The sequence below is a fragment of the Hevea brasiliensis genome, chromosome 3 (genome assembly GCF_030052815.1).
Source record: "Hevea brasiliensis isolate MT/VB/25A 57/8 chromosome 3, ASM3005281v1, whole genome shotgun sequence".
Lineage (NCBI taxonomy): Eukaryota > Viridiplantae > Streptophyta > Magnoliopsida > Malpighiales > Euphorbiaceae > Hevea > Hevea brasiliensis.
Genome location: NC_079495.1, coordinates 117,593,920 through 117,617,745, shown reverse-complemented (window position 1 = coordinate 117,617,745; position 23,826 = coordinate 117,593,920). Strand labels below are relative to the sequence as shown.

Genomic DNA, 23,826 nt, shown 5'->3' with positions numbered 1-23,826 from the left:
AATAATACAAAGATGTAATTGATTAACATTAATTATGAATGAGCAACTAACAGTTTGTTGAAAGAACTTTCTTTTTTAGAAAATTTCTTGAAAAATATAAAAATTTCAGAAATTTTTTTTATATAAAATTTAAAAATTATTACTTAACCTATTAATTTTTTGTTAATCGGAAAAAAAATCAAAATGCTAATTAAATATTGGACCATATATAATGTTGTTATGAAATTAAGTTCAATCCAAGTGTCCTTTATTTTAAAGAAGAAGCGAAGTTTAATGTTGCAAAATAAAATATGTGCTTATTAGTTTATAAAAAATTTATAAAATAATGGACAATCATTAAAAAAAACAATGGAGAATGTGGTAAAAATTAAAATTAAATATTTTAAGTTAAAATTAAAGTAAAATAAAGAAAAAATTATTAAATATTTTCATATTGCTTGAGAAAAATTATAAGAAATTAAATTTTGATTGTTATTTTTCCACTTAAACTTTTTACTATTTAATTAATGTTTACTATTTTTTAAAATTAAAAAAATAAAGATATTTGTGGAAAGATAGAAAAAAATATATTATTTACAATGTTAAAATATTCAGTGAATTGGTAATAAAAAAAGAGAAAATTCTTGCCCAATTAGGTCTAATAAATTACCAAATAATGATATTATAATTTTTGAATTTGAATAATGTTGAAATAAATAAAATTTATAGAATATAATTTAAAATTTTATCATTTTATTGATTTGGTTCATGCTTGAAAATATAAATGAAAAGATGTCTTCAGAGCTCAGAAATATACTCGCTACATGAGGCTTGACCGGATAATTGTTCCATATATTACACCAAATTGCACTGCTTTCCATTTCTGTTGAATCAAACCAAAATTTATCTAATTAAGTGTGGAATAAAAATGGGTCAATGGTTACTAAATCAGTCTTGGACCAAAATCGTTTAGAGGCCAATTTCGAACTTTTTTCTCATCTTAAACTTTGAATCAAATATAATCGGAATTAGCGGTAAAACTTGGTAATCTAATCAGATTTAATTATGAATTAAAGAAAATTAACTTATTTCAATAGTTGATGCAGGAAAATATAAATTGATACGAATATCTGAAAAGACAATAAAGATAGTGTAATCAGAGTTCGAATTACAAAAATGAATCAATTTACTTAAAGCTTACAAAAATAAACGAATTTACGAATTTATGTAAGAAAAATTCCAAAAAGAAAATTCAGTCAAAAGTTCTTTAAATTAAGTCTTCTAATAACAAGTCCAAGTCGTCCTTTTTATATATTACACCAAATTGCACTCCAAAATGGATCAATAAAATCGAAATTGACCCAATTAAATATGAAATAAAAATTCATCATGTATCAGTCTTTCTCCTTCTTACACTATGAATTTAATATGACTGAGGTTCAACTTGCCAGTCCAATTCACATTATCTGTGAATTAAAAAAAATTTAAGAAATTATTTTAATTGTTATTTTTTTTTATAAATTATAATTAATTGACATTGAGTGAATTTTTTGTTCCGATACAAATTTGAATTCTGATCAAAATTTTTTATTAAAAATAAAAGTTGTAATAATAATAATATAATGATGTGATTGATTAACACATTAATTATGAATGAGCAACCAACAACACAAATTGCTCCATTTTGTTGATCAATAGCCACCATATTTGTTGAAAGAATTTTTTTTTTTGTCCCTTTTAAAAAATAGAAATTCAACATTTCATGTTTTCAGCCCCACCTCATTAAATAATTTTAAAAAAATAAAGGTCATAATAAACCATTATTAGAAGGAATATAAATTTTAAAACCATTGCAAAAAGAAATTGAACCCAGTCTTTATCATTATGGATGTGATGGTAGACAACTGGTAATGAATATAAATAAGGGGAGAAGTAGTGAATGGGAGCATCGCATTTCTAAATGGAGTTGGCTAACTTAGCAAAGTGTTTATTGTTGGGTCTTATAATCCTATGGATTCAAATCCATGGAAACAAAGGTTGCTTTGAAACAGAGAGATTGGCACTCTTAGATTTCAAGGAATTTGTTGGGTCAAATGGGTTAGATGTAGACTATCTTCTTTCTTCATGGGTTGATAATTCAACGAGTGATTGTTGTAAATGGGAGCGTGTCATGTGCAATTCCACCACAGGTCATGTGACTGAACTCTCTCTCAACAATACACGACAATATGACATAGAGAGCATTTCGTTTTATGATGATGAAAATATTTGGTTTGCAAAATTTTCAATGTTCCAGCAACTGAAAGAGCTCAGAAGTCTTAATTTATCATACAATAGAATTGGTGGTTTCATTGATGACACAGGTGCTTGTGCTATGCTCTTCTACTTATATTATCATTTTTTTTTAACAAATATATTATTTTAGTTATTGAGATTTTGAAAGTTCTTTTTTTAATAATATATGCAGGTTTTGAAACATTATCAGAATTGAAGAAGTTAGAAGTCTTAGATCTTAGCTCTAATTATTTCAATAATAGTATCTTATCATCATTGAATAATCTTACATCACTTAAGACTTTGATTCTTAGTGACAATATCATGAAAGGTTCCTTCCCTAGCAAAGGTATGTTTTATTTAAATTCGTCTTTAAGAACATCCGATTAATTCCCTTTACCAATTTTATTACTTTATATTTTTGTTTTATATTCTTTATATAGGTTTTGAAAGATTAGAGGAGTTGGACATCAGTTATAATGGATTTAATAATAGCATCTTATCATCATTGAGTGCTCTTACATCGCTTAAGACTTTGATTCTTAGAGGGAATATCATGGAAGGTTCCTTTCCTAGCAAAGGTATATTTTATTTAAATTCATCTTTAAGAAAATCTGATTAATTCCCTTTACCAATTTTATTACTTTATATTTTTGTTTTATATTTTTTTCCTTTCTAAAGTTCAACTTTTCTACTATTAGTTACATGATAAAAAACTAGGCAACTTGGAAAAAATTAAAATTGTTGGATTTGAAATTCAATTAATTCAATAGCAGTCTACCAATTCAAGGTACTCTTTAGATCCCATTTCTACTTCATAATTGGAATTGACTTCTCTCAACATAATTATTTATATAATTGCATTTAGTTTGAAAGTGATTAAATTAATTATGTTTTGAAATAACATAAAATTGTATGCTACATACAGGTTTTGAAAGATTAGAGGAGTTAGACATCAGTTATAATAGGTTCAATAATAGCCTGTTATCATCATTGGATGCTCTTACATCACTTAAGACTTTGATTCTTATAGAGAATAACATGGAAGGTTCCTTCCCTATCCAAGGTATGTTTGATTCTTGGAATTTTTTTCTTCACACGCATTAATTCTATCAGAACATGCAACAAACCCCAATCAACCACGTACTCTATTCTTTGAGTCTAGTTCTCATTATTTTGATTTTCATTTTATTATTTTTCTGCTTTTGGTTCAGAATTAATTAGTGACCTGAAGAATTTGGAATCCTTGGATGTAAGTGGTAACAGATTCAATAGCACCCTACCATTTCAAGGTAAACTTCAGATCCCATTCGTACTTCAAGGTTGGAATGGGCTTCTCTCTCCATTTAAATCACAACAAATTGTGATTAATCAATTTGAAAGTGGTTATATAATTAATTGTTAATTTCAATTGGTTGATTGTTAATTTTTATGAATAACTTGCACTTCACAAATGAAATAACTTAAGCAGATTTCAAAAGCAATTTCTCAAAGGTTAGCAAATTGAAGTATTTGGATATGCATTGGAATTACTTCAACAATGGTATATTGAGCTTCTCAAGCATATTTCCTTCCGTTGAGACACTAGACTTGTCTGATAATAATTTGGAAGGGCCACTTTCATACAAAGGTATGTGATATATTTTTGGATTTCAACTCCGAATCTCTTTTCTATTTTCCTATTATTGCAGTAGAAGATGGTTGATTCATTTATTTTGAAAATATTTTTAAATGATGGTAAGTTTTATAAATTTTTTAGAGATTTGTAATTTTGAATTTTAATTCAAATACAATTCCGTGTTGATTTTTATGCATTGTAGAACTTTATTAGATTATTAATTTTAAAACAAAAAGCTTAAATATATTTAATTTTATCCTAACGTTTTTCTAAGAGATGATTTCATCCTAATTGAACTTAATTATCCCTCCATTATAAAATTTTGGCGATATATAATATATAAAATTCTATCTTAAAACAGACATATATAAATGTATAATAAATAATAGTCTAGCAATCCATCTCTTGTTGTGATAAATTAAAATAAAAAATTATTATTATATACTGATGTTGGATTTAATAAATAAATTAATAAAATAAAATAAAATATTTATATTTATACTTTTAGCTTTATATATATTCAAAATGTAATATAAATTATATGACAATTTAATTAAATCACACTAACGCTGCAAGGTATGTTTAATTCTGGGAATTGTTTTCTTTACACTCATTAATTGTATCAGAACGTCCCACTCAACCATGCACTCTTGATTTTGTTTTCTTTGAGTCTAATTCTCATTATTTTGATTTTCTTTTTATTCTTTTTCCGTTCTTGATTCAGCACTAAGTAAATTGAAGAACTTGAAATCCTTGGATGTAAGTGGTAACAGATTCAATAGCACCCTACCATTTCAAGGTAAACTTTTAATACCATTCGTACTACAAGGTTGGAATGGGCTTCTCTCCATTTAAATCATAATAAATTGTGACTGCTTAATTAAAAATAATGGAAATAATTATAATAAATTAAAATATTTTTTTTCTTATTACTAATGTTGGATTCGATGAACAAATTAATAAAATATAAATAAAATATTTAAAATTTATATTTATAGTTTTAGTTTGATATATATTCAAAATGTGATACAAATTACATGACCATTTAATTAAATCACACTAATGCTGCAACAAAAATTAATATTAAAATTTAAAATTTTAATTCCCCTTAAAAAAAATATAATATACAAAATTCATTTATATAAACATAAAATTTATAAGTCATTTTAATGACCACGAATAAATTATTTATTTAAAAGAGTTTTTGTGAGTTTAACTTAAACAATAAGATATATATATATATATAGTTAGAAATTCATCATAATAATTGGGGAAATATGTATATCTAATTTTAATATTATTTTAATTAGTTTTTTAAATAAAAATATTTTAATAGGAAAGTATTTATATGAGGAAGTAATAATTAGTTAAAGTTTAGGATTATATATTTTTTAAATACACTTTTATATGTAAATATGATAATTAGTATATAAATTGAAGTCTGGAAGGTTTGTTAATTCTTCAGCCACAAAATTTTTTTAATAAATCATGTAATTGAGGAATTCTATAAATTTTAATAGCAACTATTAAAATTAAAATATAATTTTAATATTATATTTATTTTGTTGATATAATATCAACAAAGCGTAAATACAAATCATGAATTGTAATTACATTATATCATATTTATGCTAAAAATTAATAAATAATGAAATAAATAAATAAATATCTTTTCCTTATGGAAGGAAAAACCGTTACTTGTTCAAAATTATAGTTTATAAGCAAACGTATTTCTGTGTAGAGTTTCACCAGCACAAGAATTCTTTTTATAAATAATAAAGTTATTATACTAAAAAGAAATTGAATATATAATTCTTTTTATAAGATTTTATTAAAAATTAAAAAACAAGATATTTATATCAGCTTAAAAATTTACCCATAGACAGATTATAGATATATAATCACAATAGAATTTCTATAAAATTTTATATGAAAAAAAAAAATCCTACATACTCCACATTTAATTGTAGAAAATTGTTAATTGTCACATATATATATATAAAACTCGTTTAAGCCTTTGCCAAATCTAATAACAAAGCTATTTAGTAATCCCATAAACTGTGGCTAGTTATTTTATTTATAATCATTAATTTTATTGTTGTGAATTGTGATGAAAATAGTGCTTCTAAATTTTAATATTCAACTAACTTATATCTAAATCTATTATTTTCTTTATACAGAATTATCAACTTTCAAAAGTTTAGAGATTTTGAATTTGATGGGAAATGAATTTACTGGAAGTATTCCTGAATATATGTGGACTCCACCTTCCCTCAAAGTATTATCTTTATTCGGCAACAAACTCAATGGCACTTTACCAAATCAAAGTAAGTTTATCTGAAATCAAAATTTCAATTTTGTTATTATCAATTGCAATGATTTTTATGTCAATCCTTTGTTATATAGGTTTGTGTGGCTTGAAGGGTCTTCAAGAGTTAGACCTCAGCTATAACGAATTTGGGGGTAGTCTTCCTCAATGCCTTGACAATTTGACATCTCTCACAATCTTAGATCTGTCAAGAAACCAATTAACAGGGCACATTCCTTCATCTTGGCCAGCTAACCTCAAATTTATTGATCTTAGCTATAACCGTTTTGAAGGCATATTCTCAGTCAACAACATTCCTTCATCTTCGCCAGCTAACTTCAAGTCCTCCCTCAAATATATTGATCTTAGCAGTAATCTTTTCGAGGGCTTTTTCTCATTCAATTTATTGGCTAATTATTCCAGCCTTGAGGTACTTATATTAAGCGGCAACAACATTACGTTTGAGACTGGTTGGATTCCATCGTTTCAGTTAAAGGTTCTTATAATGCAAAGTTGTCGCCTCAACAGTATTCCTGAGTTTCTCTTTCATCAATTTAAATTGGAAGCGCTTGACTTGTCACACAACAAAGTAAAAGGAAGGTTTCCTAATTGGTTGCTTGAGAACAATGGAGGACTTCAGACCCTAAATCTTAAGAATAATTCTTTCAATGGGCAGCTTCAAGAAATTGGCACAAAGATGCTTCCGAACATGAGATATCTTAATTTAGCCATAAATCATTTTCAAGGTGATTTTCTTTTTTCTGTTGGCGATGACTGTAAATTGATGAGTTTAGATTTGTCTCATAACAACTTCTCAGGGGAAGTACCGAAGGAACTGCTTTCAAGTTGCATTTTCTTGACACATCTGAGGCTATCTTATAATAACTTCCATGGTCAAATAGTGATATTTAACATCACTCGATTTAGTGCTCTGCAATTGAATGACAACCAATTTGAGGGAACTTTATCAAGTTTACTCCCCAATTTCAGTCATCAAATGTATGGACCAGAGATTGAATGGTTAGACTTGAGCAACAACCGATTGCATGGTGAGATTCCACACTGGATGGGTAACTTCACATCTCTACGTTATGTCAATTTACATAATAATTTTTTTGAAGGTCCTATTTCAAAGGAACTTCTTTCAGTCGAGTACCTAGACCTTTCTCACAACTATTTTTCTGGCCCATTACCTTCTTTCTTCCATGGAAATTATTTAGAACAAATAAATTTGCAAGGTAACAGATTCATTGGTTCAATACCAGAAGCTTTGCTCAATATTTCGACACTGAAGGTATTATACTTGAGCAATAACGAGTTGTCAGGCACCATTCCTAATAACACTGGTGAGTTTCTAAATGGCTTGAGAGTTCTTTTATTAGGAGAAAATCATTTAAGTGGCCTCATTCCAAATTGGTTATGTCAGTTGAATGACATCAACTTGTTAGATCTATCAAGAAACTCCTTTTCTGGGTCCATACCCCACTGCTTACATAATCTCTCCCTTGGAAGGGAAGAAGGAAGTTTCTCAACTTTGTCTCGGATCTCAAACAAGGTTCCCAGTTCACTTTTTAGAAGCATGGAAGGATTTTTGTCCTTTGATACTTCCGATTTTTATTTCGACAATGAGGAAGAAATTGAGTTTTTTACAAGATATAGAACTAGCACGTATAAGAATAAGGCTCTCAACTACATGTCTGGATTAGATTTGTCAGCTAATAGACTAACAGGTGAAATCCCATTTAAGCTAGGAGAGCTGTCCCAAATTCATGCATTAAACCTATCACACAATCAATTGATAGGATCCATCCCGAGATCTTTATCGAATTTATCACAAATAGAAAGTTTAGACCTCTTTTATAATAATTTAAGTGGAGAGATTCCTTCAAAATTAATAGATCTAAACTTTCTAGAAGTATTTAGCATGGCTCACAACAACTTATCAGGCAAAATTCCAGACATGAAAGGACAGTTTAGTACATTCGAGAGTAACAGCTATGAAGGGAACCCATTTCTTTGTGGACGTCAAGTGGAAAGAAAATGCAATGATAATAATGTTGAATCACCTTCGTCACAAGTGGAGTCACGACGTGGAGAAAGTGGGAAATGGTTGAAATTGATCGTGGGGCTTTCTTAGTATGTTTTTAAGTAACTTTTATCATATCCTTTTTGGTAGCCATCACCTTTCTTTATGTTCATCCTTATTGGCAACAAAGCTTGATTTATCACTGTAAAGAATATATGTTTTCATGTTATTACTTTTTATTTGATATTTTATTAAATTTATATATTCATTTTGTATCGTTAATTAATGTCATCAGTTCTTAGATCTTCTAGAGCTGATTTATAGTGCTTACAACTTTGTTTTATTTTGTATCTTTTCTTTATTTTGTTTTGTTATCCTATTTGTTGCTCTTTTAAGGGGTTTTTTCATCACCATTAGAAGTTAGTTTCTAGGTCAGGGTGTAATGGGGTGGACCTATTGGTCTGGGATCCTTCTTTTGGTGGTTTTTCCCCTCTTTTTCTCTATTAATGAAATCCTTATGCTTATAAAAGAAAAAAAGTTATAGATGAAGTGTGCCTAAGGACTAGTGTGTTTAATTTGGTTGTAAAATTTGTTCTTATTTTCACCTATAATCACTACATTTATGACCATTACTTGTTGTTTTTTTAACATGTGTTGCACATTATCTATTGTCGTTGTATTTACTCGTAGTTTAATTTTATTTATATGCAATTTTAGAAAAATTTCTATGCTAATTAATTAATATAAACCATAAAACTATTAGAAATTTTTTCATAAGAGCAAGTATAATAATACAACAAAACTATGAGAACTAATGTAAGAATCTAAACCATCTAAACCAAAACTATGAAAACACTTAAAAGGCACTTTCATTATGCTATAGTTGTGTGTGCTTAAGTAATAACAATTACTTGAAAAAAAAAGATGTCATCTCCACAAAAAAATGGTGAAGACCAAGAACCTTTCTTAGCATAGGAATCCTATCCAAGTGAAAGGAGCAAGAAATGTTTTTGTTAACCCCACAAGCTCAAAGGAGCATAGATTTTGATGATACCAAAACTCAACTAGAATCAAACTAACATTGTTTTAAGTGTTGTGAAAAAGACTAAGGATTTCATGATGGATTCGTGCTCTTGAAGAAAGGATGCCATTCTAAGGATAACACAAGACGAATCAAAGGAGATAAAAGAAGAAAATGTTACCTTCCAAGGCTGCATTGAAAATCAGAATTGAAGGTACACATAGTATAGAAGTTAAGTTTTATTGATAGGATTTCTTGTGAAAAGAATTGAGGAGTAGAAGTCAATGATATCTATTTTCAATCCCTCAAAAGATTTTCTTTTAAATATCATTACTGGCCTAAAAGTATTTGACTATGATTTGGTGTAAAGTTTTATAGTTTTGAAAGTTATGCAGAAAAGTTTTCCTGGTATGCTAACTGGTTTGCTACTTATTTTAGTATGCTAACTGGTTTGCTATTTTCTCAAGTATGCTAACTGTCTCAACTCTGCACAACATCGCAGAAAACGACAAAATAACGGCTATTTTCTTGAAATTCGAATCTGTAACGTTCAAATGGGTTCTCCAACGGTAAAAAACGTTCCAAAGCTATAAATACACCTTCCTTTGGCCATTTTGCACTTAATGAAAGTCTCTCCACTGTTCAAAATCATAAAAGCTTTCATTCAAAGTGCTCAAAGTGATTTATTGCTCATCATTGGCTTATTTACTCAACTATTCTTTATAGATTCTGTTGTATTTAGTGAGAGTGAGTTTTAAACACATTATTATCATTTGTGAGAGGTCATTCAAGCACCTATTGAAGCTTGGTTGTGAAAAGTGTTTGGGATAACACTTGGTAGAAGTGTGAAGCTACTTGTAAAAGCTTTGGTGAGAAGATTTGTAAAGGGCTTTTGTCTCTTGCCTTTAAAAGAAAAGAATAGTGAAGTGAAGACTCAAAGTGGGATCTTTGAGAGAGTGGATGTAGGCTAGTTGAAGCCGAACCACTATAAAAATTTCAGTGTTCATTTTCTCAACCCTTGCTCTTTACATTTATGCATTTTAACTTTATGATTGATATGCTTTTGCTGATATGAAAGTTGATATCATATCTTTGTTGATCTTCTTGCTATCCGAGAAAAAGCAGTTCTTGCTAAATCTGCTGATATCTGATATAATCTGCTTGTTGTTTAATCTGCTGTCAGTTAGTATATCTGGTATTCTGCTCTGGTTGCTGTGTTAAAAATTTATCCAGATTACTGATATCTTTACTGAATGCTAATATAGTCTATTGTATCAGTATACTGATTGCATATAGCTTAACTTTGAATCAACTTGTCAATAGAGCTGTATTGTTTATATTTTACATTAGTCAATTGAGTTGAACCTAGCTGCAATTTTCAAAGGTTTTGAGCAAGAACCGAAAATTGTTTTTAAAGTCCAATTCACCCCCCTCTTGGACATATTTTGGGACATCAGTTTTACAACTTCTTAATTTTGGTAATAAAAATAAATCAAAGGCACCATTAAGTGTTACCTTAACAAAAAGATAGCAAAAATCAAGAGTCTTTTTCTCACAATAGAAACTCTATCCAAGTACAAATAACAATATAATACCCAATACCTTTAAATTTAATTTTTAATTTTATTAAAGGTTAAAATTATTGTTTTATTATTTATTTTAGACAATTTTTAAAATTTAAATAGTCATTTTTTCATTCTATAATATTTTTACTATGTTTGATTGAAATTATTTATGTTTCTAATAATATTATTGTGGTTTAAAAATTAGTTATGGGCATTGAGAAATACTTAAAAACACTTCGAACTTAATTGAAGAACCTTGTAAAGTTTAGGGTTTAAGACATATATATATATATATATATATATATATATAGAGAGAGAGAGAGAGAGAGAGAGAGAGAGAGAGAGAGAGAGAGAGAGAGAGAGAGAGAGAGAGAGAGAGAGAGAGAGAGAGTTGAGTTACAATTCTACAACCCGACTTGGCCAGAGTTTCACTCTTCTAGCACTAACAATTTTGATCACCTTGCAGTCCTAAGACAAGATGAAAGAGCCCTTCCTCGCCACCATCCATCATCGGAATTGAGGAGAAGGAAAATCTCTTTCCTCCGTAAATTTTTGATCAGCTTCCAACCAATTCAGTCGTTGCCCAAATGATTCGAAACCATTGATGGACTCCTCTTGACGCAGGCTTTGATTTTATACTAACCATGCCTCGATCAAACACAGAACAAAAAAGTTGCTCATCAGATGGCCGAGATCGATCAATAAGATTTCAATCCCTTTGGACCGTTATTTTTGAAAACTAACTATACCATAGTGATTGACTTGTTTTGGGTTTCATGTAGGTACCTTTAAATAGGTGATAGGCTTCCAGTAATGGGACCGTATTTAGTACATTCGAGAGTAACAGCTATGAAGGGAACCCATTTCTTTGTGGACCTCAAGTGGAAAGAAAATGCAATGATCATAATGTTGAATCACCTTCAGCACAATGGAGAAACACATGAAGTCAAGGGGAAATGGTATGAAATAGATCATGGAGTTTTCTTAGTAAGTTTTTTAATAACTTTTATAATATTATTTTTGGCAATCATCACCTTTCTTCATATTCTTCCTCATTGGCAACAAAGCTTGATTTATCACAGTAGAGAATATATGTTTTCATGTTATTACTTTTCATATGATATTTTATTAAAGTCATTTACTCGTTTTGTATCGTTAATTGATGTCATCAGTTCTTATATCTTCTAGAGCTGATTTATAGTGCATATGGTTTTGTCATGTTTTGTATCTTTTCTTTGTTTTGTCTTGTTGTCCTATTTGTTGCTTTTTTAAGGGGTTTTTTTCATCACCATTAGAAGTTAGTTTCTAGTTCAGGGTGTAATGGGGTAGACTTGTTGGTCTGGGATCCTTCTTTTGGTGATTTTCCCCCTCCTATTCTCTATTAATAAAATCCTTATGCTTATAACCAAAAAAGAGTTATAGATGAAGTATACCTAAGGATTAGTGTGTTTAGTTTGGTTGTAAAATTTATTCTTGTTTTCACTTGTAATCACTACATTTATGAATATATATATATATATATATATATATATATATATATATATATATATATACACACATACATACATGTGTATTACATGTTATCTATACTTATTATATGTACTCTAGTTTAATTTTATTTATATGCAACTTTAGAAAAATTTCTATACTAATTAATTAATATAAACCATAAAACTAATAGAAAATTTTCATAAGAGCAAGTATAATAACACAACAAAACTACAAAAATCAAATTAAAAAATCTAAATCAAAACTATGAACACACCTAAAAGACACTTTCATCATATTATAGTTGTGTTAATGTAAGTAATAACAATTACTCAAAAAAAAAAAAAAAAAAGATGTTATCCCCAGAAAAGATGGTGAAGACCAAGAATCTTTATTCGGACAAGAATCATATCCAAGTGAAAGTAGCGAAAAAAGTTTTACGACTTCTTAATTTTCCTAATAAAAATAAATCAAAGGCATCGTCATAAAGTGTTATCTTAACAAAAAGATAGGGAAAGTCAAGAGCCTTTTTTTCTCACAATAGAAACTCTATCCAAGTAAAAGTAACAATGTAATAGCCAAGACCTTTAAATTTAATTTTTAATTTTATTAACGGTTAAAATTATTGTTTTATTATTTATCTTAGACAATTTCACAATTCTCCAACTCAACCAATGTTATTAAGGCGAGAAGCGAAACAAAGATGATAGAGTACCCTATGGCCTTAGGTGAGAGGCGAGAAGCAAGGTGAGAGTCTTTTTAAAGTAAGGCGTCATAGCCTAAATTGCCTAAATTTTTATTTATTCTATAATATATTATACCCAAAAAAAATGAAAATTTAAATTTTAAACACCTTAATCTAAACCATTTCAAAATGAAAAAATTCAATAATTTTAACCAATGAAATAAAAGTTCTTTACACAAACAAAAGAATAAAAAGAAGAGAAACAAGGATTGGAGAAATATAGGTAGAAAAGTTTTTCACTATGTCACTTATTCAATGTGTTAATGCAAAATTTATTCTCTTATAATTTTAAGCAGCAATAGTCCCATCAACAATAGTCTCAAGATCAAATTGCATAATCTATAGTTAAAATCACCACCCTAATAATTCTACCAATATTCAGTAGATATTTGGATCCAACACTTAGTGACCAACCAACCACACAAAGAAAATACTCAAGCTAAAAATTAACTCAACTCAACTACATCTTTATCTCAAAAATTTATTGAGGTCGGCTATATGGATTTTCTTTCTCTATCCTAAATGATTTTGGGTTAAATCCTCGGAATTGTGTAATGCTTCTAGGTCACGTTGTACTACTCTCCTCCAAGTCAGTTTAGGTTTACCCCTTCTTTTCTTTCTATCCTCTAACCCAATGTGCTCTATTTGTCTAACTAAAGTGTAGATAGATAGCGTGAGTGAGAGAAGATGAGAAAAGGAGGAGGAGGAGGAGGAGAAGAGAAAAGAAAAAAAATAAAAAGAAACAAAAATTTTAAAAAAAATTAAAGTGCAGATTTTGTGCAGATGGCATGAGCAAAAGAAGAAGAGAAGACAAAGATAGGAGAAAAAAGAAGAAAAAAATTACAAAGAAAAAAAGAGCCTATGCAAGTGCTATTTTGCTGCGCCATATAAGAAGAGAAGAGAAGAGAAGAGAAAAAGAGAGGAAGGACGTGAGAAAATTACCTGCACGTGTTGTTATGGTTTGACCCTATTTTCCAGCAGCTGGTAGCGTCAAAATGAGAAGCGAGGGTTGCATTCTTCTTAATCTTTGCTTTTAAATTAATAAAACAAAAAAACAATATTAGGTTAGAGGATAGAAAGAAAAGAAGGGGTAGACCTAAACTGACTTGGAGGAAAGTAGTACAATATGACTTAGAAGTATTACATATTTCCGAGAATTTGACCCAAAATCGTTTAGAGTGGAGAAAGAGAATCCACATAGCCGACCCTAAATTTTTTAGATAAAAGCTTAGTTGAGTTAAGTTGAATTGTATATTTGTAATATCCATGAGGTAGCACCTCCCAACACCTGGCGCAATCACCTTTTGGCCCAAGGTGATCACCTTCTCAAATCCAGGTGATCCTTAGTTAGGCAAGTCGCTACTCCGACACCTTTAAGCACCCCTAACAATACTAAACTTGACTCAACTGTATTTTCACTCTTCTAGCGCCAACAAATTCAATCACCTTGCAGTCCTAAGAGAAGGTGAAATAGCCCTTCCTCACCTTCATCCATCAGTGGAATCAAGGAGCAAGAAAATCTCTCTCCTCCTTAACTTTTTGATCAGATTCCAATCAATGTAGTCATCACCCGGATGATCCAAGACCACTGATGACTCCTCTTGACGTAAGCTTCGATTTGATAATAATCATGCCTTGATTAGACACCGAATAAAGAAGATACTTATCAGACGGCCAAGATCGATTAGTAAGATTTTAGCCCCTTTGGAATGCTATTTTTGAAAACTAACTATGCCACAGTGATTGATGTGTTTTGGGTTTTGTGTAAGTACCTCCAGATCGGCAATAAGCTTCAAGTAATGGGACCATATTTCAGGACAAATCGAAGCTCCCTATAGGTTGTCCTAAAAGGTAGCCAATATTTTACTCATTTCTAGCATTTTTAGATAGTCCAAACACGTTTTAGGTAGCAGAATAAGCATTGATAAGTATGAAACCACCTTGGGTAATTTGGACCTAGAACTAGAATGGCAATTAATTAATAAAATATTCTTAAATTAATAAATTTAATTTAATTTAATAAAAAAAAGACGATGTAAAGGATTTCCATATATATATTTTTATAATTATTAGAGCTATGAAATTAACTAATTAGATTGTAGAAGAATTAGGAGCCTGAACTAGACTTAGAACTAGTGTTCTTGTAAGCCCTAATGGGCAATATAATGTTGTTGTGGGCTTGACGCCATATTACTACTTTGCAGAGAGGCAAAATTTCGACAAATCCATGGGATTAAAATTCTATTTTTATAGTTGTAATCAAGTATTGATCAATTGTCTAACAGTATGTTAGTATGTCTATATAGGTGAACCGAAATTTTGTCCCATATCAATAAAATAATTTTTTCCAAATCTAAATACACAAATTCATTCAAATCATTCGAAGATGAGGACACATATACTCATTCGAAAAGTTGAATTATTTGACCCATATGACGGACCTTTGCCATTAGTTTTGCAAAAGGAAGATAACCCACATTTGCAACTACATTTGCAGTTGTAAATGTTCGAGCACAAGGGATAGCGATGGGATCAGTTTATTGAATCCTGTGTTCCTTCAATTTCAGGAAATTTGTGGACTTCAAGCTCTCACTTCTTCTCCCTTGGATCATAAAACCAATTTTCCAAGGCATAGCAGAATGCGTGGGCCATTGGCCAAACCAATCGTAGGAAATACTATGACTCTGCAAGCGAATTTGCAATTGCAAGAATCGCCGACTTTCATTCTATTAATCTACTTTATTATGGTAGAGATCCTACTGTAAACAGCCAGAGCCAGACTAGTAACTCTGGCAAAAATTGAACTTGCATGGAGTTTATGGGTACTCTGAGATTGCATTGAGGACGTTATAGCAGGCACGCAAATCTAAAAATTACACACAATTGCAAAATCACACAGTATAAGAAAAGAGAAGAAAAATAATACAGGATTTACGTAATTCGACCGTAAGGTCTACATCCATAGGCAAGACGAGAGAAAAAGTTTCACTATGATAAAAAAAAGTAAGATACAATTACTCAAAACTCCCAAACCTTAACTCCAGTGTGTTTCCTAACTCACAACTCTACTGCAAATGGTAGAATATTACAACATTTATACTGGCTCATTCTGCGAATGCGATGCCCCTGCACCCGCAACAAGATAAACGGTTCACTTTTTATCTCAATCAAGTCGTAGCACGAAGCTTTCTAGTCAAGTAACAATTCGAATCCATGAAAACATATCCACAATTCAAGTCACACAAAAAATAACAGAGGATACTTTTATTCCTCATTAGTTCATTTCGCTTTGAGATGAATGTAGAAGACTGAAATCTCAATATCAATGAAATGGAGAAATTCATTGCTGAAGCTACATTGAAGCCTAGTTTTTGGTTATTGCCTTTTCATGGTGCTTGTTATGATAAACTCTTGAGATATTAAAGATATATGCAAGGCCTCTTAACTGTTTGCAACCTATGACATTGAAATCTCATAAATATGTTATAAGTTAGGGTTGCATTGGAAGGAGATAGGATAACACATTAACTAAGAACTAGAACATTTTCAAGAAAAGATTTGCCCTTCACTTAGATGCCTTGAAGACGTGATTTTGATAGTCCCTTGCAATGTTTGAACAAGAGTTGCAGAGGAAAAGCACAACTCATGATATTGAGTCAGGAAAATCACCATATGCATATGTATCTTGAAACGTGGGTCCAGGGGCCACAACAGTTTCAGTCTTTCAGAGATTGTGAGTTCTCATCTTGAGAATTCAAAGTAGCTAATAGGGTTAATGCCTCCCTAGATGAGCAGACGTTGAGTTGGATGATACTTAAGTGGCTTAGGAATCTGCATTAGTAATATTAGTGACAAAGACAACAAAAAATGCATGGAGGAATCCCACTAGGTAAATTAATTTGTGTGAAACTTCCTATAAAATCAACACTCTGCATACAAAAAGCTTACATTTATGACAGGAGCTTATTACAAATGAAAAGCTTACAATTTCAATATTCCTGTGCCTGCACCCAGTCTATAAGACTTCAAGGATGTGGTAGAAGCTCATGACTCATTTGCCATAAACAAGCTTGAGGTTTTCAAAGGAGAGAGCTCTATGGTGGTTGACTGTACTGACGATGCAGCTGACTGTCTTGACAATGCAGCTGAGGAGTGTTAGCCAACACCTACCAAAGTGTTTTCGGAGTACTTATTGATGCCTATGTTGGTGACCAGCTAAGCGAGGAGCTATTTTAGAAGCGGAAAGCCAAGCCATAAGCTATGCAAAGACCTATTAGAGAAGCTACAATCCTTCCACATAGTTTGAGAAAGAGAGAATTTCTATCATTTAGGGTTTTTCATTTCATGTCCTCTTGGGTCATCAAGCATCATTTTCTACTTTAGCTTCTCCTATTTCTAGTAGGGGAGGGCTTCATTTTTTGGTCACCCGCCTAGATTTGAGGGAAAGCCCTCCCCTAGTTAGGTTAGGGCGTATATAGTTGTTGGTTTGAGCTGTTTGGTTGGCATACAGGTTGGTCTTCATTGAAGGGGCATCTATAGCGGTGCTTGTGTGCTAAGTATGGTTTGAGGGCTTTGGATGGAGAGGCTTTAATGATGGTCGATCGTAGTATGGAAGCCTCTTTTGATGTTTCGTCTTTTGGGTCTAAGGGTGATTCTACGCAACAAAAGGGTCTCACTTGCTTTTAGTTATTTTAGCATCTTTGGGTTCTACTTCTTCACTATGGTCGGAAGGCCTTCCTGATGGTTTGAGTGCCAGCAAGCTCTGTGGCAGCTCCCTCTTGCCAGTTGTAGAACTGGGTTTCGTGTTTAACTGAGAAAGTCGGGAGTTTGTGTGTTATGGAAGAGTGGTTGTGCTTGGATAGGCTCTTGGTCGCCCCTTGGTTGTTGATGATATGTTGGCTTTGAACTATATTTAGCTCCTTTAGTGGTGGCAAGTTTGGGTGGTGGCCAATGGCAAATTATGTTTAGTGTTCCCATCCTGTTTTCCTAGGGTTTCTAGGATAGGGTAGGTTTCTTTTGGGATTGGTTTAATGGTTTGAGTCTTTGGTTTGATTCGGGTGGTTTTGTTTAATTAGGCTAGCTATCAACCATAAAATGTGGGCTCTTCTTTTCTCTTTCGATGTTTATTTTTAAATCCATGATGTATCTCTACTCTTATGGGCTTTTAATGCAAGTTTGCATTTAAAAAAGAAGAAGAAGAAGAAAAATCCTTCCATATAGTTGCATCTCTTTCTTTTGCTTAGGGAAAGAAAAAATCTGTTCACACTTGAAGAAAAGGCCCTATAAAGTTTTGACATAGTTAATAAATCTATTTATATATATAAAGCAGGAAGGTATTCTAAAGCATACCACATGACACTTTTCTTGAAGAGTTTGCCGCATGTAAACTTCCATAAATAACTCTCTTTTATCCTAATTATTATTTAATTCTTTTTTAATTCTTTTAGTTATCATTTATTATTTACAATATTACCTTAATATTTATGATTTAAATTATTATTTTCTTTAGATTTTGATTTTTAAAAATTAAAACCTTTTGTGATTAGATGCAATATTTAAAAATTATTTATATTATTTTTTTTATAAATTCATTTATGCGAAAACATTATTTGCCACATGTCACTCTTAATAATAATAATAATAATAATAATAATAATAATAAAAGGTTACTAATGGCCATTAATTTAAAGAAAATTAGCCATTAATTTGTGATCTCATAATCAACTATCATATAATTTAATCAACCTTAAATTATTTCATATCTTTAATAAAGTTTTTTATTATATTGTTATATTTTCTATTATTTTTTTTATGAAATCTTTGTTAAAAAATTTGAGAGACAAAAGATGTAGTCTACATAAAAAATTATAAAAATAAAATATAAATATTTGACTTATTTATAATTAGTATGTATTATTTTTTATTTTAATAATTTAATATTCATTTTATTTCACTTTTCTAAAATTAATTAATGCTTATTATTATTACCATTATGGCCAACTTATAGCCATTGAATTGAAATGGCTAAATAAATGAAAAACATTTTACTGTTATATAAATTGAATTTGAATTTGAATTTGAATGTTTTCCTACTGTTTTTCAATTAAATAATATTTAATTATAAAATTAAATTTTTATTTAAATAGTTTTCAATTGTTTGTCTATATATAGTATGTCATATGAGATATTTGATATACATCAAGCACTCTCATCTCATCAAGTATTTTCATTTCACCTAAATGCTCTCAAATCTTTTTTTGATTTACTTTATTTTTTATTATTTCTTTCAAAAGTTATTAATTATCATTCTTAAAATTTATTTATTTAGATATATTTAATTAATATTTATTTAATTACTAATTTTTTTATAAATTTGTTATTTAATATTTCTTAAACTTATTAATATTTTATTTCATTATAATTATTTATCGAATGCAATTATAACAAATATTTTGATTATCCATATTTTATTATCATTAATTTTCAATAGAATTATTTTTAAATTTTAATTAAATATTTATATTTTAATACATAAATTATCTCTAGAATTTTAAAGATTGATTGCAAATATGATTTCATCAAAAATTTAGTTACAAGTAAAGATGATTAAAAAAAAAATAAAGTTACAATATCGAAATTAGAGGATCTATCTTTTGAAAAAAAGTATGTATTTTTAATATTTATTATATTAATCGAAAATGATGATATTTTAAAATTTTAATTTTTATGAAATGTATTTATTTTATATCATAAATTTATATAAAGCGATAACTATTTCTATGAAAGAATTATTTTATAAAAAAATATATTAGATTGAAAAAAAAATTACACTTTACAAATGTTTAAAGATATAATTTTTAGAAAATAATATAATAAAATGTTATTTTAATTAATAATAATATATATTTTCATTATTATTAAAATTAAATAATTCAATTCATTATTAATAATTTAATATATTTTTTTATTATATTAATAACAAAAAAATTATATTTATACACTTTTAAAATAATATTATTTTCTTATCAATCTAATATATTTTCTATAATCAATAAAAATAAATATCGATTTACATAAATTATATTTATATTTTCTCTCTTATTAAACTATAAATTGGGAAAAAATATTCAAACTTTTTTCATATATTTAGTTATTGAAAGGAAATTAATATTTTCAAATGTACTCTTCAAATGCTAAAATTATTTCTAACTAATTTTTGAATATTGCAATCAAATAGTAGTAGTACAAAAGTTATTTTCTCATAAAATATTTTCCACAAATAAGTTATTTCTGCAAACAGATGGAGCCAAAGAGTTAGAAGGAAGTTTTGCTCTTTAATAAAAGGAAGGATCAAAAGGAATTACATAGTGCACCTATCCATATCACGCCATAGATAGAACCAACAAGGAAGTTTTGCACCTATCATTGGTTTGCCATGAATACGTCCACCATTATTCAGGAGACATTCAAAAAGTGAATATTCAGGTACATTCAAAAAATGAATATTCAGGTTTTGAGAATTAACCAGATAAAATGAATAGAGCCACCTAAGTTCCATTCTATTGAAGCATTTGGAGAAAAATAAAGCAAAAAGTTGCACTAGTAATAAACATGTTTAATCAAAAAATAATTTCAGTTTTGGTCTAAAAGGCCATAGCAACAGCAATAGAAATGCTAAGAAGGTTTTAACCAAAATTAGAAGTGCTATAGGCAAGTAACAACATGCTAAACATAACCAACATCTTGTCCACAAATAACAGACAATGAAAAGAAAACACTTACAGAGAGGTGTTGGCAATGGTACGAATATTCGAACAAGAAGCAATTCGTGTGAGATACTGTTGGCTTTCAGAGTCTCTTAACCCAGGCCCATCAATGTTATGAATAACAACACATATAAAAGAATCATTTTCCTCTGCCTCTGATTTATCCAAAAATGCAAGAAGATCGTCCACCGATCGAGAATTGAATGGCTGTTGAACTTTAGGTAAAATCCTCGATGAAGTCCTTTGTCTAGTTTTCAACTGATCCCACCAAACTTTAGCTAAGGCTATAATGACCTAAAACCATGATACTATTTTAAACGGGCATGATACAAACAAACAGAGTAAAAAAATAAATAAAGATAACATAGGCGCCTACTGTGCTTATGCCCCAAACCAGCAAATAGAAGGAAAAGGAATGATCTTAAATGTGACAGGGAAAAATGGAGACTTCAGTTTTGAGCACAGCGTACGTTTTGTTATTCGTGCATCCAGAGACCGGAGATGTGCAAATTAATAATTTCATTCTAGAATTATGTCCAAGTGAATGGCACCTGTTTTAGATTAATTGACTGAAGATACCCATTGATTACAACCACAGGATACTCTGCCAATGCAGTTGAAGCAAAAGATTCAATTAAAGCCTTCTTAGATCCAAATCCATACATTAGAAGACCAAAACCACACCTAATTCGTAATAAAGAACAAATCAAAACATTAATGAAATGTCACATAATTTCACAGAACTCTCTTAATCGACAAAAGAACTATGACAAAAACAAGCACCCTGAAATTAGTTGGGCCATGCGGCCATCTATGCAAAACCACAAAATAGTTGCATTGTAAGGAAGAGTTATGATGTCTCAGACTAAAAGCAGTAACCACCTAAACAGACAGTGAATGCACCTCTTTGTAAATCCCTTTGTTGATATCAACAAAATTAGACAATTCCCACTAAACTTGATTCCATCCAGTTTCCTGAACTGGATGTCTGTTAATCGCTTCATCTTGCCTATGCAGCTACTCTTTTGGGCAAGAAAGGAAAAAACCCTTATAATAATCTCTTGCCCTCTTCATGTGCATCATATATGTATATGCATTTCATTATAGGATACCTATTTCAATATTCATTGCATAATTACTTCAATATAAATTCAACCAACGCAAATTAAAAACTTTGATAATACAGCAAAGAGTAATACCAACCTGAGCTCAAAAAACCCATCGGGGATATAGCTTCTTATAACTATTCACAAGAGCAATGGTCTCTTTCTCATGCTTCGGTTCAATATTAGCTACAGCTGCTATCAGCTCCTGCACAAAATAAGGGAGACAAAAAAAAGCCATTAATCCTTGAAAGAAAACGAAGACAAGAAGAAATGTGTTATTAGGAGAAGTTAGAGACGGAACCTGTTCATCAATCAGATCAATATCAGAAATCTTGCAGGTTGATTTCTTACCCGAACACTCTTTTGCAAGAAAGTAATTCCTTGAGAACTCAAATTGCTCTTCATCACCATTGTTAATATCCATGATTTAATAAATCAAACCAAATAAGAAAATGATACACAGGAATTTTGATGGGCAGTGTCGATAATTGGTGTCTTGGCGGGCGGGAGGGAGGCGGGCAGTGATGCGGTGGGATTTCAATACCCAACTCCGTAACTTCTAGCCGCGGGCAATTGGGTCCAATATCATACAAAATCGGAGCCTGTGCCACACGCCCTATATATATCATTTATATAGGTAAAAATAGTGTTTTGACCCTTAAAGTACGGGCCTATTAAAATGCTTTCAAATCTAAATAAACTCTTTTAAATTTTAGAAAAATCAAATAAATTTTTGAAATTTTAAAATATATGAAATAATCTTTTATTATTTAGATGACAAATAAGCTTTTAATTTTAAAAATAGATAAATAAAAATTAAATTATAATTTGTCTCTAATATAAATAAAGTCAAGGCCATACACACAGATTTTATGGTGCATGAGTCATTATCAATAATCATACATATCTTAATTGCAACATCTCAATAAGTATCTGCTATATATTGGAGAGAATTAATAAGTTATTTTTTGCCAAATTATTCAAGAAATTTTTTTATAGATTCATCATCTTTGTCATAGGTTATATAGAGAAATTTGTTGAATTATTTGATAAAAATAACTTATCAATTTGCTTCAAAGTGTAACAGATATCCACCAGATATTACAAATCACCGGATGTTAATTATATAATACATTACATTAGTATCTTAGTATTATAGTCTACGATTGTACGTGTTTGTGAAACTTAAATTTACATTGCTTAACATAAGAAAAAAAAGGCTAAACTCACATTAATTCTTTCTATTTCACCCATACACCACTATAAGCCCACATTTTTGCCCCAATCTTCATGGCTCTCCTTTCGTCCCTATTAGTGTCCTTCCACATGATATTGGACGTATTTCGTCAGCTCATCCCTGAAATCCCAAATCTCCATAGTTGCTTGTTCACTAGTTTCTCTCATCTCAACACCCATTGGGAGAGGAAGAGTGCTTTCACTGAATGCTAGAGAGTTTAGAAAGATCACAGCTACATTAGGAGAGGAAGAGTGTAATTGGATTAAAGGTTTTATAGAAGAGTGTTTAGTTCTTCTACTTTGTTTGAGGACATGGTCAAGTGCATTATTATCTGCAATTTCTAGTAATCTTCCTCTTCTTTTCTGTTGTATTTATTTCATGCCTTTATGCTACTTGACATATTGCCGTTAAGAGGTGCAAGGAGAATATTTTCAACTTGGTTTTATTGTTTAATGTTTATTTATTTATTTATTTTGGGTTTTTCTTCTTTCAATATCTTATTAAAAAAAAAGAGTTATCATTCTTGCCAATCAATTTATCACTTTAAAAATTGTGTTTTGAGTGATTACTGTTATACCCAATTAAAAATTTGCAAATGAGTGTTATTTTTATTCATCTGTCCTAACTAGCTGTTACAAGCGCCAACTCAAGGGAAAAAAAATTATCTTCACTTGCTTGCTAATGCGTGAGGTT

General features: G+C 29.9%; 1 long non-coding RNA gene and 1 pseudogene across 2 annotated transcripts; one reads left to right on the top strand and one right to left on the bottom strand.

Annotated features, from left to right (window-relative positions):
- The first annotated feature begins 1,786 nt into the window (after positions 1–1,786).
- Positions 1,787–8,316, top strand: LOC131178477 (receptor-like protein 13; annotated as a pseudogene).
- Positions 8,317–20,564: 12,248 nt separating this feature from the next.
- LOC131178786 (uncharacterized) lies at positions 20,565–22,481 on the bottom strand. Of its 2 annotated transcripts, none has more exons than XR_009147812.1 (3): positions 22,198–22,481; positions 21,994–22,101; positions 20,565–21,084 (listed from the first exon to the last, which is right to left on the bottom strand). It is a non-coding gene; the product is annotated as an uncharacterized LOC131178786 (long non-coding RNA). The 2 variants fall into 2 exon arrangements; XR_009147813.1 differs by lacking the exon at positions 20,565–21,084 and adding an exon at positions 21,192–21,474.
- Between the last annotated feature and the right edge of the window lie 1,345 nt (positions 22,482–23,826).